The sequence below is a fragment of the Pan troglodytes genome, chromosome 18 (assembly GCF_028858775.2).
Source record: "Pan troglodytes isolate AG18354 chromosome 18, NHGRI_mPanTro3-v2.0_pri, whole genome shotgun sequence".
Taxonomy (NCBI): Eukaryota; Metazoa; Chordata; class Mammalia; order Primates; family Hominidae; genus Pan; species Pan troglodytes.
The window spans coordinates 85,015,454-85,033,094 of NC_072416.2; the positions used below are offsets into that span (position 1 = coordinate 85,015,454).

Sequence of the window (17,641 nt, forward strand, 5' to 3'; positions counted from 1 at the left end):
GCCTGGGAGGGCCAACGATCGGGTCCTCATGCGGCTGCACCAAGGCTGATGGCTTGCTATGCGTCACTGAACCTCCATCTCTCCATCAGGGCAAATGAATCATAACTGATGCTCCGAAGGCAGTTTACATCTAAACATGCATGCTGCTGATGAGGTCTCATCTCCTTCCTCATCCTCCATCACTCCTGCCTCATGCTTCATGCTCCAGTGACCCCAGCCTGCCCAGAGTTCGTGGAATGCTCTGTGATGTTTCAGGATGCTGTCGCTGTGTGGCCGTCCCAGCAGCCTGAAATTGAGCCATCCCAGCCTGCCTTTTCCTGAGCCGTCCTTTGAAACAGGCTCAGATTTTCCCTTCTCCTGGAACCTTTCACACCCTGCCTCACCTTCAGCTGAATCATTTCTCTCTGCTTTGTGGTCCTAGGGCACCTGCCATTTTTCACCTGGAGCTCCTACCTGGGTGCCTTGCACATCTGTCATCCCAGTGGGCTGTGAACTGCTTGAGGACTGGGCAGGTCCCTTTTTCTCCCACCTCCACTGCCTCTTGCAGGTACTGGGAAGACAGTAGGCATTCAATAAATATCAATGAAAGCCTGCAGTGGGCACTCAAAAAATACTGATATAAAAACTAAACTTGGCTGCCTGCACTGTGTCAGGCACAGTGGGACAGGGATTCTCTGCTCCAGCTGCACCTTAGCATCCCCTGGGGGAGGGTGGCTTTTAGAAATGTAGCTGGCACCTCACCCAGATGAAAACATCAACAGAACTTTTTAAAAACTCTCAAGGCAAACATAATCAGCCAGAGATGAGTCTGCTGGGCTGGGGGATAGAAAATGGTGAAGGCCTGTTTCCCCTGACTTTGAGACGTTGACATGACCAAACTGATATTTTTTTTCCAAGAAAGAAGAGTCATTCTTAAAGGAGGTGCTGGGAAGAGCAGCAAAGCCTCCCCTGACACCCTGTTGGAGATGCAGGTTCTGGAGCCTCACCCTAGACCTGCTGAATCAGACACTAACCAGGGTCTAGCCATCTGGGGGTGAACATGCTCTGCAGGGGGCCTCAGGGTGCTGGAGTTTGAGAACCGCTGCTCTAAGACCTTGTCTCTCAGAATGTGACCCACTCACCGCCACACCAGAAACACACAGGATGTTGTTAAAATGCAGATTCCCAAACCCCTTTCCAGATGGACTGGCGTGGAACCTTGGAGTTGGGAGGGGGAAGTAGCATTTTATAGAAAGCTCCCCAGAGATTGTTAACCTTATGGAGATTGGATAACTAGTGCTCTAATCTAATGACAATGCTGATAAATACTATGTGCCCCACCCCTCCCCTCTCGAAGCCAGGACTTGGGTGATTAGGGCCTGGCTGCTCATCACACACTCATTCTTGGGGGTCTCCTGGGCCTTTCGTCTTTTGGGCCTCTTGGAATGCAGTTATGGTTGCCCATGACCCTGTTTCAAAGACTCTTTGGTCTGGTCAATGTCCACCCTCCACTGACACTCAGGAGCAGAGGAGCCCCGGAGCTCCCCCAACCCTCATTCTCCTTGCCAGTGTCTCCCCTGCACCATCCCGCCTCAGAAAGGGACCTTGGAAAGTCATCTTCCTCCTGGGACGCCCGGCCCATCATCACCAACAGACAGCATAGACAACAGAGTTGCCACTTGGGACTCTGCGTCAACTTCTAGCTCTACCTCTGGGGCCAGAGAACTGCCAAGTCTTCTAACCAACATGCATTTGGTGATCAGAAAACACCCTGTGGTGAGAGGGGGCGGGGATCAGCGGCACAGAGGGACCTCACCTTGTGCACATTTAAGCAAACACATGAGCTTTCCAGCTGCTGAGCCGGCAGTGTGATCACGCCCCATTCCACTTTTCTTCCATCAGCAAAACAATGCCAGGCCTGAAGGGAAATGGAGAGCTGTCCTGCCCAGGACGACAGCAGCCCCTGCTCAGTTTCCTGTTGTTCTCGCGATGGCGACTGCAGCCAAGTGGCCCCTTCGGATGCTCTGGGGGAAGCTTGCTCTGGGCTCCGCCAGCTGCCTGAAAAGCACTCGCTCCGTATGGCACCTGCAGAGCCTTGTCATCGGAGAATTTCCTTCGGCCTCAGCTTTAGTGGGTGAGTCAGCATCTGCCTGTGGGGAGGAAGAATTTATTTTCTAAATTCTAGATTTACGAAAGAAAACATTTTGCCTTCAAAGCCACTGGTGAGCCCTATTGGGTACAGGGTGTGTTGAATTTCATCCACTTCTTACCATCTCAGGACCAAAAGAGAGGACCAAAGTTGTAAAAATAACCACATCACAGGCTGGAAAAGCCCGTAAGAGAGAGACAAGGTCAGTGGTTTTTGAACTCGGTTCCAAGAAACCTAAAGGTGCCTCAAAAAGCCCATGGGGAGAGGGGACTGTGGGGTCTACTGAATATTAGCAGGGTGACTTTGGACAAATGAATTCCCTTCTGGAAACCTCACTTTCCTCATCTGTGAAATGGAGGTCATGTGCCTACCTTCCCTATGTCATAGAGTTATTGAGAGGATGAAATGGGACACTGTTCTAGGCACATGGTGACAGCTCGATGCACTTGGACCTAGTTTCAACCTGCAGCATGATTTGGCGGAAAGGACAAAGGGCATTTCAGGACAAAGGCTGGCAAAGCAAAGGCCAGCTGGCAGGTGTGTGTGCCATGTGTGGGGAAGGAGAAGCCGACCCCAAGTGGCTGGGCAGGGGGTGCTCCTTAGCTTCCAAGTGCTGGCCTGTCTCACTGCTCCCCTCAGCTAAGCCTCTGTTCCAGGACACACAGACTTCTCTTTCCATCTGCCTCAGGGCATTTCCTTCCTGGACCCAAACTGATCAGAGACAGACAATGAGCTTCTTTATAACATCTTCCACAATTTAGGGTGAGGACATATAGAAAAGAAGAGGGCTTGCTGCTGGAAATATTCGGAAACCCTTGTGACTACAGATTAACTTACTTCATTAGTTCTAGTAATGGTCATGGTAATAAAAATGAAAAAACTTATCACCATTATCATCATCATTACTGCCATCATCATCATCATCACCATCATCATCACCACCATCATCACCACCATAACCATCATCACTGTCACCATCACTATCACCATCACCACCACCATCACTGTCACCATCACTATCACCATCACCATCATCACCACCATCACCATCATCACCATCATCATCACCATCACCATCATCACTGTCACCATCACTATCACATCACCATCACCACCATCACCATCACCATCATCACCACCATCACCATCATCACCATCACCATCATCACCATCACCACCATCACCATCATCACCATCACCATCATCACCATCACCATCATCACCATCATCATTACCGTCATCACCATCACCATCACCACCATCACCATCACCATCATCACCATCACCATCATCATTACCGTCATCACCATCACCATCAACACCATCACCATCATCATCATCACCATCATCATCACCATCACCATCATCACTGTCACCATCACTATCACATCACCATCATCACCACCATCACCATCACCATCATCACCACCATCACCATCATCACCACCATCAACATCATCACCATCATCATTACCGTCATCACCATCATCATCATAACCATCATCACCATCACCATCAACACCATCACCATCACTATCATTATCACCATCACCATCATCACGATCATTACCACCATCACCAACATCATCATCACTGCCAAGGAGAAGCGAGGCCATTGGATGGTTGTGGACAGTAATTTCCCCAAATAGATTTAGTGAGCAGGATACAGACTGCTAACACCAACATGGGTTGAGTCAGGCTAGTGATGTGTCACAGAATGAGACAGTGAAAGCCCCTGCCCTCAGGCAGCTAATGTTTCCAGGGGAGGAAGGAACTTGATCCATGCGCATTAGCTTGGTGCTTTCACTGTGGGGCCAGTGGAAGTGAAGGGATGAAGTTGGAAGAGAGAAGCCTGGCATTGTTTTGGCTTCAGCATCTCCAAGAATCGCAGATGAGCTTGATCTCACTGACTTCCAGCACTGGGATGACAGCCTGTGTTCAGAAGAAATGTGAAGCTGCCTTCAGACTGTGTGCTTGAGACTTGCCTGACCTGGGCCTGGAGAAAAGAAGCGTAGCCAGAGTGTAGATGGAGGTCCCAACTCTAACCCACCCCCAGAGCTCAAAATATTTGCAAAATTATTTCAAAAATCTATCTGTAAAAGCTCACACCTATAATCCCAGCACTTTGGGAGGCCGAGGCGGGCAGATCACGAGGTCAAGAGATCGAGACCATCCTGGCCAACATGGTGAAACCCCGTCTCTATTAAAAATACAAAAATTACCTGGGCATGGTGGCACGCACCTGTAGTCCCAGCTACTTGGGATGTTGAGGCAGGAGAATCGCTTGAACCCAGGAGGCAGAGGTTGCAGTGAGCCAAGATCGCGCCACTGCATTCCAGCCTAGTGACAGAGCAAGACTCCATCTCAAAAAATAAAAAATAAACTTAAAAAATTAACTGAAATGTTAAGTATTGAACAAGGTGCATATCACACAATCCTATAGGGAGAGGAAGAGGTAGGATGTTGTCAGGCACTAAAAATGTCCTGCAGGCCCTCCTAACACATCACAATTTTCCAAAGGGTGGACCCACTGGACTGATTAGAGACAGGAAGAGGCATGGGGGTGGCAAATGTATATGTTCCATTTCTAGAATTCAAAGGCCAGTTTCCTTGTTTAGGGGTGCAAAAGTGTTTAAAATAGATAAATCACAAAGGAAAAATGAAAATTGTTCAATTTTGTTGTCAAGGTTACAACTCCTGCAGCATTAAAGCTGCAAGGCTTTGGCCAGGCTCAGTGGCTCACACCTGTAATCCCAACATAAATGTTGGGAGGCTGAGGCGAGAGAATCACTTGAGCCCAGGACTTTGAGACCAGCCTGGGCAACATAGTGAGACCCTGTCTGCTCAAAAAAAATTTTTTTAATTAGCTAAACATGGTGATACACAGCAGAGCCTGAGGCAGGAGGATTGCTTGAGCCAAAGAGGTCAAGGCAGCAGTGAGCTATGATGGCACCTCTGCACTCTAGCCTGGAAGAGAGAGCGAGGCCCTGCCTCAAAACAAACAAACAAACAAACAAACAAAAACAGAAGAGAAGAAGAAAGTTGCAAGGCTTTGCTACAGAAATTTTCCTGGTGCTTCATGGAGCCTGTTTGGAGTTTCTGACTGCTGCCATTATGCTAATCACCACCACCACCATCATCATCTTCATCACCATCATTATCATCTTCATCTTCATCATCACTGTAATCCTCACCATCATCATCAGGATCACGGGTGTCAACCTTATAATTACTGTGACTCATGTCAACAAGCAGCCCAGAGTGATTCTGTGGTTCTGAAGCTGCCGGGTGCAGGCCGGCAGCAGCAGACTCTTCTGGGAGGAGCTTCCTAAGACTTGGACGCTTTTCTCTTCAGCTCCTCTTTACACAATTATGGGTAACCAGGAGCCCAGCATTTTATGCACCAGCTGTAGCGTCACCTCTGTCCCCCAGTTTTACCCAGAGCCTGACCTCACAAGTCAATTACAGCTGTTTTCATTGTGCTCATCAGCTTCCAGCATCCACCCTGGCCTGGCTTTCAACAGAGGGTGGATTCCCATGAACTCTATTCTTTATGACCAGCTGGTTCCGATTAGAGATGAACCAATAAAGCCGGGAGTAATACAGTCGCAGCGTGTTCCTGAACGTAGCACTTCTCCACCATGTGCTTTCATTTACCAGCTGACCAATAAAACCCAGCCTTTCAACAAGGTGGATTTCATAGCTCACATATTTTGCTCATTTTGGTATATGCAGCTTTTTAGAGACTGCAAAAACAGGGGGGATGACATAGGCTTGGTGAGTGCGTAAGTGTGTGAGCTTTGTGGGGGTGTGAGAATGTGTGTGTGCGAATATGTGAGAGTATGTGCATGTGTGTGAATATGTGAGTATTTGTAAAAGTGTATGAGTGTGAGAGTGTGTGATGTATTAGGTCAGACGAAGCGTCTCTCTGACAGGCAGTAAGCATTGACTTCAGAGCATCTAAGATTTCTATACAAATGCTCCTTGTCAGCACCCTTGGTTAAAAGGATTATGAACATAAGAAGAAATATACAATATGGCATTTTCCTCCCACATTTTTATGAGAATGAGAACTATTCCTTTCCTTTCTAAATATTTACTTTCCACCTGTTTTTTCGTTTCCCTTTAAAGATGGCCATGACTCATCAGTTTCTCTTGCCTTTGTGCTGGATGGAATTGTTGACTATGAAAACGGCAGTCACGTTTTAAGTAAGGAAAGTCCCACATTGTAGCTTTGTGGCCTGGGAGAAATTCTGTAGGAGTTCCAAAAAGAAGGAAGACAACCTTCCTATTAGGCCAGCCTGTCAAAAGAGGGCACTTTATTTTTTTAAGGTAGTTCAAAGGTGAGTAGAAAAAAATCCTTGGAAAACAGGCAGGAGTTTATCACAACCCTGCAGGGTACAAAGGTGCAGACTTGGTGCTTCTGTCTCCGGCTTGGTTCCTCAATTTCTTCCTCTCCCACATGGAGAGCTTGCATTGGGTGCAAACACCAGGCAGACAGAGGCAGCAAAAGTTCATCTTAAACAAGAAAATGGCCAGACACCGTGGCTCAGGCCTGTAATCCCAGCACTTTGGAAGGCTGAGGCGGGCGGATCACAAAGTCAGGAGTTCGAGACTAACCTGGCCAGATGGCGAAACCCCGTCTCTCTGAAAATACAAAACTTAGCCAGGCACAGTGGCAGGCCCCTGTAATCCCAGCTACTCGGAAGGCTGAGGCAGGAGAATTGCTTGAACCTGGGAGGCAGTGGTTGCAGTGAGCTGAGATCGCGCCATTGCACTCTAGCCTGGGTGACAGAGTGAGACTCTGTCTCAAAAAAAGAAAAAGACAAAAACAAAAACAAAAAACAAAACAAAACAAATAAAACACACACACAAGAAAATGGTTTGAGAACAGGAGCACTAGGATGCTTCAGGTACCACTCAGCAACCCAACTCCATCTAGATCAGGAGACGGGTGATGGGAGGGATGGTCCCTGCCAATCTCTGGTGCTGTGGCTCCTTGCCTCTGTGGTTCTGCACCACAGGTCTGGCTTGCTCCCCGATGATGCTGTTCACAGCTGAATCCCCACCTAAGCGCTGTGGCTGGCATTCAGCTGGTGCGCAATAAATGTGTGTGCCTGAATGTGCCATCAGGGAACGTGTGAGGAGGGTCCTGGGGAGGCTTGCTGAAGGAGGCAGGTTTGAGCCTGGTGGCGTGGATTCCGTTCAGGAGAGAAAAGATGGTTTTAGATGAGACTTGGAATTGAGTATTGGAATCACAAAAACAGAAGAGTGGAGACCACCAGCCTGGTCTCCTGCAAAGCAACTGGCAGGGTGCCTTTAAGAGCAGGAGCACTATAAACCATAATTTACCATTCATCATTCATTCATTCATTCAGGAAATGAGGCCACAATGGTGAGTGACATCCATCCCTGCCCTCCTGGAACTCACCTTCCAGGTGGGAAAGACAGAAAATCAACAAACAGACAAGACTGTGAGATTGTGGCCAGTGCTTGATGAAACAGAGCACTGCTGGGGTGATCAGAGAAGGCTCTTCTCAAAAATTCACGATGGACTTAAAACCGAAGGGAAAAATGAAGGAACGCCATCCCCATGGAAGAGACAAGAACAGCATTCTGGGGAGAGGCAGCAGTGTGTGCGGAGGCCCAAGGTGGGCTCTACTGGCCATGCCCACAGATCAGAGAGGAGCTTGAGTGGTTGGAGGTCAGTGAGGTGAGACTCTAGCACTGGTTTCTCAGCCTGGGCTATGCACTAGAAATCCAGAAATCCAGGCTGCACCCCCAGAAAGCAGAATCTGGAGGCAGGACTGGGGGGGTCAATGTTTTTTCAAGGGCTGCCAGGGATGCCCATGGGCTGCCAGGGTTGAGCACCCCAGTGCCAGGCTGGGAGCAGGTGAAGTATGTTAGAACAGGAGAACGGTGAGCTGGATTGGACACAGATGGTGTCTGTGGAGACAGACAGAAATGGTGGCATCAAGGGAAGAAAGTCTGGGCAGATGCTCCAATGCTGAGAAACCAAAGGGATGGGCGGGGGACTGAGGAAGGCTGCCCTACAGAGGGGTATTACTTGGGGTCTGAGGATGTGTAGGATTTAGACAGTTAAGGGGAGGGGAAGGACAGGAACGGTCTGGATGAGCACTGCATCCAGAGGCACAGATGAAACTGGACACTCAAGGCAGACATAGGAAGCTCGGGTGGCCAAGGGGAGGGGACCCAGGAGGGGACACCCTGCGGCCAGATTGTGCAGTGCTGCAGGCTCACTGGAAACTGTCGAGTTTTCTTCTAGGGACTGTCCGCAAACCCAAGACGAACACTGAGTGCCAGGAGTTTATTTGGGTGGATCCCAAGAAGCTTAGTAGGAGCGTGAGGACGTGTGACAGGGAAGGGAAGGAAGCCACGGTGGGGAGTGCTGACAGTCAGGGACACCTGGACTCGGACCCATCAGAGGCTTCCTGGAGACAGTGGGGAGCACCCCTCAGGTGGTCTGCATGAGCGGTGAGGGAGCTGGGGTATTGATCCTTCAACCCAAGCTGGCGGAGGCTATTCCTGGGCCATCCACCCTACAGCAACTCTTTCTGCCCCTGCGTGGGTTGAGCGTGCTCCCTCAGCCAGAGACACCCATGGGATGGGGCCACTGGTGCTGGCAGCAAGAAGCCACCTGCAAATGGACTGAGGCCCGCAGCTGTGATACTAGCCTGGCTGTGTGTTAGAGTCACTTGGTGACCTTAAAAAAAATAACAATAAAAGCATATTAGAGTCACTCGATGAATTTTTTGAAGAATCAAAGCACACATGCACACACATACACCACACACAACACATATCACGTTCATACATCACATACACACAAATCACACACACACATAAACACACATGGACACATACCACACACATCACATACATCACACACATCACATACACACATCACACACTACACACAAATCACACACACATATAAACACACATACACACACATCACACACACACACATACACACCACACATATCACACATACACCATACACACATCACACACACATAAACACACACCACCCACACATCACATACCACACACATACACACACCACACACATACGCACACACATACACATACACCTGGAGGTTCAGGTTGGCCTGCGAGGCCCAGGCTCAGTATTTTTATGAGTATTCCAAGTGATTTCCAGGTAAAACCAGACAGAGATCCCCTGCCTAAGTAACAGGGAGTATTCTAAGGGTTGTAGGCATGAGAGCCAACTTGCCCTGAAATCTGTGTCCCAAAACTGTGCTCAGGTTCTTGATCTGGGGTGGTTATGGGTGCTGGGCAGAGGTAGCCCTGCCTGGGGAAGTCAGCAGGCACTTTTCTTGGCTTGAACGTGATTGTCCGCTAAAATTTAATAACCCAGGCTTTTTCTCCGTTTCTCTTAAACTGAGTACGTTTTTGCTGGCATGCAAGGAAAGAAAAACAATCAAGTACAAATATTCCTCACTTGGAACTTTTCAAAAGAGACAATGTGTAGAGGAAATGTCCAGTTGCTTCCTTTTGCAGAGGGTCACTGCAGACGCGTGAACTCCTGCCTCTGAACTCATCACACAATGTCCCTCCTCACTGCAGCCGCGTGAACTCCTGCCTCTGAACTGGTCACACAACGTCCCTCCTCACTGCAGCCGCGTGAACTCCTGCCTCTGAACTGGTCACACAACGTCCCTCCTTGGCCCAGCGGCTGCATTGTCACTTTTCGGTAGGAGAGTGGAAATCAGGTCAACCTTCCCATTAGGCCAGCCTGTCAAAAGAGAACACTTTATTGTTTCAAGGTAGTTCAAAGGTGGGTGGAAAAAAATCCCTGGAAAAACAGACAGGCGTGCATTGCAGCTCTGCACAGTACAAAGGTGGACACTCGGTGCTTCTGCCTCAGGCTTGGTTCCTGGGTCAATTTCTTCCTCTCCCACATGGAGGGTCCTCACTGGGTGCAAACACCAGCTAAACGAAGCCAGGAAAATATCACCCACAGAGGGAGTGGGCTGCCTTGCCCATCATCCGGTGGAACGGCTTCCTTGGAGGAGGCATGTTTTCTATGTCTGCATGAGGAGTGTTTTAATTTCTTCCCATTGCTAGCAGGACAGCGTCATCCATGTGGCTAGGGGTGGGCTTTGGGCTTTTCTTTTTTCTTTTCTTTTTTTTTTTTTTTTTCCGATACAGGGTCTCACTCCAGTTGCCCAGGCTGGAGTGCAGTGGCACCATCTCACCTCACTGTAGCCTCAAACTCCCGGCCTCAGGTGATTCTCCCAGCTCAGCCTCTCGAGTAGCTGGGACTACAGGAGCATGCCACCACAGCCGGCTAATTTTTTGTTTTTAGTAGAGACAGAGAGGCAGTCTGCTATGTTGCCCAGACTGATCTCAAACTCCTGGGCTCAAGTGACCCGCTCGCCTAGGCCTCCCAAATTGCTAGATTACAGGCATAAGCCACCACACCTGGCCCTAGAGGTGGGCTTTCCAACTTTCTGGTGAATACCATCATTTAACGTTCACCTGCCATGTGTCAGGTAAGAAGTGACACTGGGGACTCAGCCTTGACTGTCTCATGCAGGAGGATCGGGGAACTCTTTCTGAGGAAGGTGGTGCTTTGGCTGATGCATTCCACATTTTTCTGGTTTTATTCTCTTGATGGCAAACGCTCACAAAATAGAGATGAGCAAAAGCACCATAAGAATCTCTCAAAATTATGGTGACCATGTAATTTATTAGCCAAATTGGGACACTTTGGAAGTGAGAGAAGACACTGTGATTAACTGATTAATTACACCAGGAAAAACCGGGCAGGAAGCAGTGCTATTTGGAGCCAAATGGGCCATCTGGGAGCTCCGCTCCTAACTCCGCTCCCAGCGGCAACCACCACCAACGTCTGGAGCACATTCTTCTGCTCATTTTTCTATGAAGAAGTACAGACAATGTTTTCCATGAAGACGGGATCTTGCTCTGCATTCTAATTTGAAGGTGACCATGGACTTCATGGTCCTAAGTGGGAGTGTGAAGAGTGAGAGGGGAAGAGTCAGATACTCCTGCTGGGACAACAGGATGTAAGGCCACCGTCGCTATTTTGAATCCTGTCTTTTTTCCACTTGAAACATCATAGCATCTTTCTATTTTACTAAGTGTTTTCTTTTCCCATAAAAACATTTCTGATAGCTGCCTAGTATTCCAGTATGCAAGCGTGCCATCTCCTCAGCTGAACATGTTGATGGTCTCCCATTATTCTGCTGTCAAAACAGTGCTGGGGTGATCATCCTTTGAGCCAGTGCCTGATGCAAATCCATGATTATTTCTCCAGGACAAAAGTTTAGTTTTTAAAATGTAAATTTTAAGATTAAATTGCTAGGCAGAAAGGTATGGGCTCTATTTAAATACTTCAGCCCTGCTTTACCCAACCATCCCTTGTGAAAATTAATCCCCCCACCCCGACTGCTGGGTGTGAAGGGACAATGATGGGATGATCGTGTTTTAGATTCTTGGACTATTTGGTAAGCGAAAAGCGGCTGTGTTGAGCATGGAGGGTGAGTGGGAACTGTCAGAAGAAGCGGGGAGGTGGGGTATTCCAAGTAGGTGGAAAGACTCACCGAAGGCCAGGGGTAATGGAAAACTGCCCAGTTTGGAGGTTCTGTTTATCATCAATGTTTCGCATTTTAGAAAACTAGACCACCTTCATTTCTGGGCCCATAAATAGATTGAGAACAAATACAGATTATAAATATATTAACTAATCCCACTTTGACCCTCTTTTCCAAAATAAACATTACTATGAACAATAATGGCGCTAACACCTTCCTGTCTGCAGCCGTGGAAATAGTAACTGCATGGCCATATCTCAAACACCCTTAAGCTAGTGACACGAGGTTTTGCTGTCTCCATTTCTACAGTTGGGGAAACTAAGGCCTAGAGGAAATTCCATACTCAGCCTGTAGTCAACTTTGGGTTTCCAGTTTCCCTTTGCTGGGCCACTCACCTGATTTCTAATCACACCAGATTCCCAGGTTTCTGAATATGGTGATGATGGTGATGATGATGATGATAAGGGTGATGGTGATGATGGTGATGATGATGGTGGTGGTGGTGGTGATGATGATGGTGGTGATGGTGATGATGGTGGTGGTGATAATAATGATGGTGGTAATGATAAGGATGGTGGTGATGGTGGTGATGGTGATGATGGTGGTGGTGATGATGGTGATGATAAGGATGGTGGTGATGATGGTGATGGCGGTGATGGTGATGATAATGGTGGTGGCAATGGTGATGATGGTGATGGTGATGATGATAATGGTGGTAATGATGATGATGGTGGTGATGGTGGTGATGGTGATAATGGCGGTGGCAATGGTGATGATGATGATGGTGATGATGACAATGGTGGTGATGATGATGACAATGGTGGTGATGGTGGTGGCAGTGATGCTGAAGATGATGGTGGTGATCATGGTGGAGATGAAGGTGATGATAATGACAGTGGTGATGGTGATGATGATGATAATGACAGTGGTGATGGTGATGGTGATGATGATGGTGATGGTGGTGATGATATTGGTGGTGGCAATGGTGATGATGGTGATGGTGATGATGACAATGGTGGTAATGATGATGGTGGTGGTGATGACAATGGTCGTGATGGTGATGATGGTGGTGGCGGTGATGGTGGTGATCATGGTGGAGATGAAGGTGATGATAATGACAGTGGTGATGGTGATGATGGTGGTGATGGTGATGATGATCATGATGGTGATTGTGGTGATTACAGTGATTATGATGATGGTGATGATGAAGACAGCGATGACTAACAGTTATATGAAACTCACCACATGCTGGCCCTGATCTATATCCTTTGTATAACAAGTCATTTCATTCTCATAATTACCCAGGGAGTGAGGAATTATCAGTATTCCTATTTTACAGATGACTAACTTGAGGCTTAAAGGGTGAAGCCCTTTGTTCAATCTCAAAAATGACATTTTAGAAACACTCGTTCTGGGAGTAGTGACATACAGAAATACTCATTCTGGGAGTAGTGAAAATAAGAAGTTTTGTTTCTTTGGAAGGAGAAAATATTACTATAAAAACTTGTTTTTAGCTCATTTGGGAACTAAGGTCAGCAGGGTCTCCTTGCCTTTTCTTTTCTTTCTTCTTTTTTTATATATTTATTTTTAAATATTTGAGTCTCCATTTCACTCACAGTCTGTGAAAAACATTTGTCCCTTTGGAGGTGTTTATTCACCCTGGAAACCTGGCTGCCATCCAAGCGCCATTTTCCAGCTCTCAGTGTAAACCAGGGATGCACGTGCTCAAAACAGAACACAGCGAGGTGGCGCTCATTTGTTGAAACCCCCTCAAACCCCACATTGTTTACTTCTTTGCTTTCACCTTGTTTATTGTACCAAAAAAACCCAGCACAACATAAAATGAAAACCAGGCAGAACAGGCGGAGTATGTTCAGGATTTTCCATAGGTGCTCAGCATTTTCTGATGACTTGGCAGAGGGAGGAGATGGATGAAGAAAGATCCCTCACAGCCGTGCCGCACGAGGGGAGTCGGCTCTGTGGAAGCCTGGAGGTGCTCTACAGCCGGGCGGGTCGTGTGATAGGCTCTCCCTGAAACTTCATGGGCCTTCAAGAAGGGCACTGTGCTAGCTGCTAAGAGTCAGACGGAGGAGAAGCCTGAAATTTGTGAACGTAAGGAACTTCAGTCTAGGGTGTGCGGTGGGCAGAGAAGTAAATAGGCAACTACAATGTCACATGGGACAGTCCGTGGTGGGGTACAGCTGAGACCGTTCCACTTTATATCCACTTTATTGAGGATACACAAGGAGTTCATGCTTCCCTGCCTCTCTTGCAGGCAGCTGGGTGATTAGTTCTGGACAACAGACTGTGAGCAACAGTGACACGGGCCACTTTGGATCCTGGGCAGTTGAGGCAGGAATGAGTTCTCTCTACTCTTTGCTCCCTGCTGTGCCCAGGAGTGGTGCCTCCTTCAGCCTGAGTCCCTAACAATGGTGTGGAACAGGGACCTGGGCTTTCTGGAACATGCCATGTGAGTGAGAAGCAGATGTGGGTTGCATGAAGTCCCTAAGGTTTCAGGGTTTACTTGTGACTGCAGCCCAACCTCGCTGGTCCTGGCTGGTACAAGGGAGCAGTTGCACAGTGCTCTGGGCAAGAGGCAGATGGCAGGGTAGATGGGGCTCAGCAAAGGCTTCCCACGGACAGGAGAGGTAAACTGAGCCCTGATGGAGCTGGCCAGGTGACCAGCAGAGGAAGAGCATTCCAGACAGACGGAATAGCACATGCAGGTATTGGGGGAGGACTCTGCATGTCCAGGACTGGGCGGGAGCACCCAGAGCAGAAGGAGCGGAGCACGCAAGCGCAGCCTACAGGGGAGGGAGTTGGAGCCCTGGGTTGCACCCTACAGGGGTGCCCTTTATCACAGTGACCAAGGAGAGTCGCTCAGGCATATGTATATATATTTTAAACCAATTCAGCAATTCTTTAATAGTCGTTGGGCAGTTAGCTTTATACAGATGCCTAGTGTCTTTGTCAGGCTTATAGAATGATCTTTTCATTTACATTTGCCTGAGGTTGCCTTTTTTTTTTCTTTCTTAACTTTTATGTTCAGGGGTACAGGTTCAGGTGTGTTACATAGTTAAGTTGTGTGTCATGGGGGGTTGGTTGTACAGATTATTTTATTTAGTCACCCAGGTGATAAGCATAGTGCCAGATAGGTTGTTTTGTTTTGTTTTGTTTTTTGAGACAGTCTCACTCTGTAGCCCAGTCTGGAGTGCAATGGCGTGATCTCGGCTCACTGCAATCTCCCCATCCCAGGTTCAAGCAATTCTCCTGCCTCAGCCTCCCAAGTAGCTGGGATTAAAGGCGCCCCAGTATGCCCAACTAATTTTTTGTATTTTTAATAGAGATGGGGTTTCGCCATGTTGGCCAGGCTGGTCTCGAACTCCTGACCTCAGGTGATCCACCCCCATCGCCCTCCCAGAGTGCTGGGATGACAAGTGTGAGCCATCACACCCTGTCCCAGGTTTTTGATCCTTACCCTCCTCCCTCCCTCCACCCTCCAGGAGGCCCTGGTGTCAGTTGTCCCCTCTCTGTGTCCATGCGTACTCAATGTTTATCTCCCACTTGTGAGAACATGTAGTATTTGGTTTTCTGTTCCTGTGTTTGTTTGCTTAGGATAATGGCCTTCCAGCTCCATCCATGTTGCTGCAAAGGACATGATCTCATTCTTTTTTCTGGCTGTGTAGTATTCCATGGTATACATGTACCACATTTTCTTTATCCAATCTACTGGTGGGCATTCCAGTTAATTCCACGTCTTTGCTATTGTGAATTCACTCGGGCATTTTCAGCAGGGAGATGATATGATCACATTGCATGACAAAGGGTTACGTTGGCTCCTGAGTGGCCTGGAGATTAGAAAGGAACAAGGCTGGAGACAGAGACCCCACTGAGTCTCCACCCATTGACACATGTATTCAGCCAACGTGTATTGAAAACCTGCAGCACACCGGGCACTGTTCTGGCCCTGAGGAGGCAGCAGTGAGCAAAACGTAGAAGTCACGTGTGTAACACACATGGAGAGGAATGAGACTGGGCGTGGGGTTACGGGGCCAGGCTGTAGTTTGTGCCCTTTCCATGTGTGCATTTTATGTCAACACAATGTCTAAAACATTTCAAGAAATTCATGTTTCATGTTCCAAATAAAAGTCTGCACCCCAGGCTATTTCCCTGAGGAGGTGGATGCGATCGATAACTCCTCCTCAAAACCCAAGCACCGCCTTCCCACCCAACCCCCTGCAGGGGCTGGGAGGGCACAGAGGGCTCCAAGCTTGGGGGACAGAGGCGCATGGGCAGCAGCCCCCAGACAAGGATCACATAGACACAGGGGCGGCTTCCCATGGGGTATGCAAGAAATGTTCTCACATTTTCAATTGTCTTGTATTTATAATACTGTGTTTTAAGAAAAAGATCCCATAACCAACACAAATAATTGTACTGTTTAGAATAAAGTTGAGTAAAAAGACAAAGAAGAGGGTGTCATGTCAATTCAAAGTTGATTCCAAGAAAATATTCACCAAAATGGTAACCAAAGGCAGTCGCAGGACACCCAGACTGTGGGGGAGAGTGCCCAGGGAGGCGAAGCCGGCAACAGCCATGCAGGTAAAAGGCAGGACTTCCCAGTATCCTTTCCTCATCTGTGGAATTAGGAGAGCAAACTCTTCTCTAGTCACCAAGGTAACCGTATGCCATCAGCATGTCTGTGACTTTCTGTTGTCCAGACAAAGCCATTTTCAAAACTCACCCCACAGGGGCACTGGCACCTCTCAGATGGCAAGAAAAATACCAGGGAGGAAAACAGAATCCGAGGATTCAGGCTGTCCCGGGCAGTGGTTCTCTGGTAAGCAGACAAAGGCAGGAGGCTTGAGTAACTGGCATCACAGTACCTGGTGCCCGAGGGAGGGTGGTGGCTGTAACAGAGCACTGCACCCTCACAGTCACCCAGGCCCTGAGACTGCCTTAGGAAGCCCCGATGGGCTGTGCGTGATGCTGGGCTGTACACTGTTCCCTCGCTTCGGCCCCAGCCTGGGCCCCGTGCCCACGGATGGTACGGATGTCATCAACTTACAGTGTTTATTTTTGGCTTTTTCCATTGCACTTAGAGCCAGCTATCAAGCCAGACACATTTTGCTTTTTTTAACTTAGCCTGGCTTATGAGTCCAATGTTGAACCAGGATCTGAGGGGAGGGCGCGTATCTGCATTGACACAGAAGTCCCAATTGTGTCTCTTGGATGGCAAAATAAAAACAGTTTGCAAAAAACAGGGAAAGAACACAGGCAGAGCAGATGTGGCTCCCGCAGGGGAGGCTCTGGCGGTGGGCTGGCTGAGCCCGTGTCTGCATGAGATGGGGGGACATCGGCACCACTGGCAGAGCCTGGACTAGCTGTCCTTCCTTCCCACCAACGTGCGTGACAGGCCGCTGAGCCTCCCGGTGTGCAGGAGCTGAGACTTGCAGCCTACTGAATGCACGTGCTACTTCCTCACCAGCCCCAGACCTTGATGGACAGTCATTGCCTTGTTATTTTGATCAGCCACATTGGCGTATATTCATCCGACAAGGTCTGCTACACCCCTTCGGGGCAGGTACTGTGCTCAGTTCTGGGGACCTAACAGAGAACTTGATGGACTCACCCCTGTCCTCATGGAGCTTCCAGACTAGGGAAAAGAGAAGAAGATGTGAGCCACTGAAGGTCTCAGAGTGAGAATGGCCTTGTTCCGTCACTCAGCTCCTGGCTTCTTCCTACCTCTGTAACTCCCCCCATGGGGTCACGTTTCCAATCCTTAAATATGAATGTTTCCTGGGGCTTGGTCCCTGGTCCTCTTCTTCCTCCTTGTACTACTTCAGGCCTACCCCACAGCTCCCAGACATTCACCTAGTGTCTGAGCTGATCATTTCCGGGTCCAGAGCTC

General features: G+C 48.5%; 1 long non-coding RNA gene across 1 annotated transcript in view; it reads right to left on the bottom strand.

The window, feature by feature from the left end:
• Positions 1-1,770: 1,770 nt before the first annotated feature.
• Positions 1,771-17,641, bottom strand: part of LOC129137364 (uncharacterized) — a 112,255-nt gene continuing 96,384 nt past the window's right edge. Inside the window, exon 3 of the long non-coding RNA XR_008539854.1 lies at positions 1,771-2,129. This is a non-coding gene — a long non-coding RNA (uncharacterized LOC129137364). The remainder of the gene's footprint in view (positions 2,130-17,641) is intronic.